Source organism: Panicum virgatum, chromosome 9K, assembly GCF_016808335.1.
Source record: "Panicum virgatum strain AP13 chromosome 9K, P.virgatum_v5, whole genome shotgun sequence".
Lineage (NCBI taxonomy): Eukaryota > Viridiplantae > Streptophyta > Magnoliopsida > Poales > Poaceae > Panicum > Panicum virgatum.
In genome coordinates this window covers 39088333-39094332 of record NC_053144.1, presented here as the reverse complement: position 1 = coordinate 39094332, position 6000 = coordinate 39088333, and positions in this window count along the sequence as shown.

The window sequence follows — 6000 nt, the reverse complement described above, 5'->3', positions numbered from 1 at the left end:
AACAAGCAGACAATTTTCACAACTTAGCCGAGTTTAGCATACGACTCGACTAACACAACGCGTCGCAGAACGTACTACCGTATTATTGTAAAAGGGTCACCTAGCTTACTCATGGTGGTCAGATGACTGATTTAGGCCAAAATCTACGAAAACTATTCTTCAGAGAGAGAAATCAAGGCAAGACGGGTAAAAGTCATAGAAGTCAAGGGGTATAATGGTAAAATAGTTTCAGCAGACAAGGATTGGAGAGAAGGAGTCCTAAAACTCGACCAGTTCTATCTAGGCTTCGTCCTACAGTCGATATGGCTCTGATACCACTCTGTAACACCCGGTTTATAAAAGAACATAAACCGAGCAATCATATACTGTGCCAGGATCAAGTCACACGTATATACAACAGAATGAACAGTATATCATAGCACATATCACATAAAAGATATAATAAAGCGAATACGAATGTTATTTATTACATTAATGACAAAATGTCTGATACAGCGGAAGCGAAGTACAAAATACGATAAAAGCTCTCCGAAGCTAAAGCAGGGCGCCACAGGGACGTCGACTGGGAGACGAACGCCTAGAAGTCCTCGTAGTCCTGGAAGCGCTGGACGAACTCCCTCGTGTCGGCAGGAACTGAGCAGCAGTAACGTAGCCAAGAGGAAAAAGTAGAGAAGAGGCAAGAGTGAGTACACAACTTGTACTCAACAAGTATAACACAAACTATGAGGCTCTAAGGTTGGCTGACTCAACTGCATTAGCTTTTAAGTCTTGGCAAAATTTTATTTAAGCTATTTACTACGAGTTGATGAATTACCATTAACCCAGTTACATAGTAATTAATCAAGATTAAACATGTTACTACTGAGAACCAAACCGAAACCAAGCCACCAAGGTAAACCCCGAGAAGCACCTCCCTCGTCGGAAGGAGATAACTCCACTAATCAAAAGGAGGATCTGGGCCGCTCATAACCGTGAGCACGGCTAGTATACCAGTTTTACACTCTGCAGAGGTTGCACATCTTTACACACAAGTCGTGAGCTACGCTAGAGGTTCATCACACTTCCTTAGGTGAGATGACTAGCGACTCACTATGAGGCCGTTACAAAGAATCTCGTTGGTAAGGCGTAACCGCGAGAGTCAGGTCAGTGACGATGGGGCCCACCTCCGGGGGTACAAGCACAGGAGCGCAATCCAAGCACAGACCAAGCCGGAGGAGCAGGGACCATTGAAGCTTACTGCTCTTGCCCCGCAGGTAAGTTACTCCAAACCAAAAAGACCTAATTAGTAAGCCAAGTCTATCCCATTCTAGCCTTGTGGTAGCGCTGTTGTCCCAGGTTGTCGCTCTATGAACCGGTCCTTATGGAGAGTGGCCAACCAAGCACTAAGCACCATGCTGGCCCCCTAAACCATGTTTCTACAAAAACATATTTTAACGAGACGTGAGCCACTCTTCCACACAGAGGGCCACTCTCAGAATTAAGTTCAAGTAAACCATTAATCAATTTAATTAAAAAGGACCAGAGTGTGTTATAGCGCAGCAACCTAGCACAACTAACCAAAATGCAACCCAAAGGTATATATAAAGGATATAAAGTGGCTAGGAAATCCTTATAGGCATACAGTATTAAAATGCAGTATGAAATTGTATTTAAAATGATAGGTTGTTCATGTTACACTTGCCTTCCTCGTACTGCTCTAGCTGCTGCTCAAACTGCTCGGAAGACGGCTGCTCCTGGTACTGGTACTGGGGCTCCTCAGATGGATCAACGTCTACTCACGAACACATGGCCAAAACAATGCACGATAATAAGCATATAAGCAAACACTAGCAAAAACTAAGAAACAGTACATCAATACATAAAAACAGCACACTAAACTAGTCTAAAGTTATTCTACGTGTTACAACGATCGCGTGGACATAAAGAACGCTAAAAACGGAGCTAAAACGCATATTCTAGGCAAAAAACAAGGTTCAGGGGCTTATTTGTAACAAAAACAGGGTTCCAGGGGCTTTTCTGCTAAAACCGAGGGCTAAAACATAAATAAACATTAGCTCCAGGGTCTAACTCGCAAAAAGACTAAGCCTGGATAGCGGGTTCAATTTCCAAAGAGCTCAGGGGGCTAAGTGTTAAAACCTGGACCTAAACCTAATTATTTTTCAACGCGCTAGGACTGCGGGTTTATTTCAATAAAAGCCAGGGTCTCTTTAACAAAATGAGCAGGGCGAAGCGGTACGCTCAGATCTGGACCAGTCAGATCCAGATCTGGTGGCTAGGATCAAGAAGGGGCACCGTTTTAATCTTGGCCGTCCACCCGATATCGGGCGGCCAGAGCGGGTCGGGCGCGTGGGGGCGGCGCGGCTCGCCGGGAACGCAAGCCCCGCGGCGGTGCGCGGCCGGAGATGGCCATACTCGGCCTTCCCGGGGTCAGAAACGACGAGATCTGGGTCGGGAGGGGACTACGCGACACGCGTAGTCCACCTGAGGCTTTTGCGGGCCTCGGGGAGGCTGGTAGCGGGGCGCGCTGCGTCGACGGCGGCCCTGCGCGGCGGAGCTCGCCGGCGCGGTGCGTTCGGGGTTCTCCAGGGGCTACGGCCTAACAAAACTAGCACAAAAAGGGCCTGAGGGGGTGTGGAAGCTCACCGAGGTTCGGATTGGGTCAGGGATGTCGCGCAGGGTGGTCGTCGGCGGTGTCCAAGCGGCGGGTCGGCGCAGAGCTCAGTGGCGGGGCCGGTACGGGGGTGCTCCGGGCACTGGATCTGCCGAAGAGGGTCCGTGCGGGTCCTGCGAGGGTGGTCCAGGGCCAAATGAGTCCGGTGGTCACCGGAGGTGACGAATTGAGGCGGAGCAGGGGCTCACCGGCGTGGAGGTCGCGGCGTCGCTCCGGTCCGAGTAGAAGCAAGGCGGCAGCTAGGGTTGTGCGGCGCTGCGGGGTGAGATGGGGGGCGTAGAGGGTCTCGGGCAGTGTTTATAGGAGGGGGGGCCGAGGATCCTGGGCGTGCGTGCCCAGCGTGATCCCGGCGGGGATAGCGGCCTCAATTCTCGGCCGGGCGGGGCGGGTCGCGCAACGGCCGTGCGCGGACCCAGGCTCTGGTGGCGAGGTTTCTAGAAGGAGGGCGACGCTCGGGAGGGGCTGGCAGGTGGGGTTCGTGCCCGGGGCGGCTCGGGTGAGGCAGGCGGCCCACGGCACAGCGAGGCTCGAGCGGGGCAGAGGAACTAGGCGAGCAGAGTCGCGCGGCACGGGGAGGAAGAAAGGAAAGGGAGGGGGAGGGGGCGCCGACAGGCGGGGCCAGGCTGCCAGAGAGAGGAGGCGCTGGCCTCTGCGGGCTGGGCCGGAGGCTGCGCGAGCAGCGCGGGGTGGGGGAGAAAGGTTGGGCCGGACCGGGTGTTTGGGCCACGCAGTGGGAGTGTTGGGTGGGCCGTTGAGTGAGGGAGAAGAGATGGGTTGGGCTGAGGTTTGGCAGCTTGGGCCGGGTTGATTTGGAGTTTTGGGCCAGATTTGCTTAAAGGGTTTTGGACTCCTTTTCCTCTTCTATTTCTAATTCAAACAAGTTTGAATTCAAATAAAAATTTGAAGTCAAACCACACTCAAATAAAAACATGCACCAGCATGAATGCAACACAAAAATTAAACCTATGATAAATTTTAATCATTAAGGAACAAAATTAGATTAAATGCAAGTCTAAACACAATAAACCTTATAAAATTAAATAAAGCCAATTAAATTTATTGATAAATGCTGAAATTTAAATTAGGGTGTTACAGCTTATCATCCACAAACAGATGGGCAAACTGAACGAATCAATCAAATCCTTGAAGACATGTTGAGGGCATGTGCTATTCAATATGGCAAGAACTGGGATAAATGCCTAGCACTGGCAGAGTTCTTATATAATAACAGTTATCAGTCCAGCTTGCAAATGGAACCATTTGAAGCGTTATACAGTCGAAGGTGTCGAACTCCTTTGAGTTGGTCACAAGCTGGAGAACGCAAAGTATTTGGACCAGATCTAGTTACTGAGGCAGAAGAGAAAGTCAAAGTTATCCAGGCTAATTTTAAAGTAGCCCAATCAAGACAGAAAAGTTATGCAGACAAAAGAAGAGATCCTTTACAGTTCAAGGAAGGGTATTTCATATATTTGCGAGTATCTTCTACTAGAGGTGTTCAATGCTTCGGCATAAAAGGGAAATTGGCACCCCGATACATCGGACCATTTGAAATCATCGAAACTTGCGGACCAGTTGCTTACCGGATTCGTCTTCCTTCTCAGTTGGCCACCATTCATCATGTCTTTCATGTATCTCAACTCAAGAAGTGCATCAAAGTGCCCACTGAGATTCTTGAACCACAAGATATCGAGGTTGAACCCGATTTATCTTACGCTGAGTACCCAATAAAAATTCTTGACACCAAAGAAAGAAGTACTAGAAGGGAGAAAGTTAAAATGTACAAAATCCAGTGGAATCATCATACTGAGGAAGAAGCCACTTAGGAGACTGAAAATGTTCTCCAAAGAAACTTTCCCGACTTTCTCAGAACAAATTCAGGTATCAGACCTTTCCATTCCTTTGCTTCCTGTAATCTCGGGGCGAGATTCCTTTTAGGGGGGAAGGCTGTGACACCCTAGGTGTCTGCACAGTAGAACAACATTTATTTTCTGTGCGAAATTGCTTGAGCAAGGGTCTATTTTAAAAATATCAGGCCCATTTGTGTAAATATGAATTGATGTAGGGTCATTCTTATAGTTTTATTTGAATAGGATGTGTGATTATTGTTTTGGTGGAGGGTTTATTTGAAAAATTCAATGTAATCATTACATGGTAGAAAATTTTACTCTTAAGTCTGAATTTGAGGTGAATTTGCAATGGAGAAGACAAAAGTCCATTAAATTCAAAATCCTTCCTTTGTTTTCAATATAACTATTTAACCTTTGGTCAAATCAATTTTTGCACAACATCAAAGTTGTAGATCTTGAAAAGTTGAACAACTTTCATGTTGGACACTTTTTCAATTGAGCCCTAGTTTAAAAGTTATTGTTGATTTACAGTAGGATCCCTGGAATTTTCTGAATTCACAAAGAAGTCCACCCTTCTTCAACCTCCTGCCTCCCTATCTGCTTCACCGCCACCGGCAGTCCAGCGCTGCCCGCTGCTCAGGGCCGGCCCCGGCTACCTCCTGCTTGCCGTGGCCTTCCACGCGTCGTGCCCGAGCTCCTCGCCGCCCACTTTTCCTCGTGCTGGCCTTCTCCCGCTCCTGCCACGCAACCCCGAAGCCTCCACGGCCGCCACGTCGCCGTCGCCGTCACCGTTGAGCACCCCTGGACCAAATCCCTCTTCCCCGGGCGTCGCAATGTGCCCCAGGAACACCCTCCCCCTCGCTGGTTGCCTATAAAAGGGGTAGAACCCCCTGCGCGTGCGTGCACAGCCGCCACCGCCCGCCATTGGCACTGGAGCGCCGCCGCGCCGGAGCGGACCGCCGCCGTCCGCCCCTCTCCTTGGAGCCACCGCTGCAGGCCACCATCTCGAGCCCCAAGACTTTCTAGAGGTAGCTCTCGGTCCCCTCTCGCTTTTCCCCTGCGGGGCCCCCACCGCCGGTGCCTCTCCTTGCCGGGAAAAGCCGCGCCCTCCCCTGCTCTGTTCTATCACGGCCAAGGACCCCCGGTTTAAAAGAAACAAAAGTTCAGGGTCCTATGTGAAAGATATACATGAACTAGAGAATCCCAAACAGCAAACTTTGAAAATGCCTAGAAATTCATAGAAAAATCAGAAAAATACAAATCCAAATGTTTTGGAATCCTTGTTACAAGAACTACAGGTTTTGTTACATGGACATTTTCAGTTCTAGTCTGTATTTTAATCCAACCAAAAGAATAAGATAAATAGGTTTTATTTGTTCCATGAGTTCTACAAAGTAATTGTATGTGGTTTTTGGTTAGCTTGTGTCCCGCATTGTTATTAGCATCTAGTAAAAATTTGAAGCCTATTTGATATCATTAGCT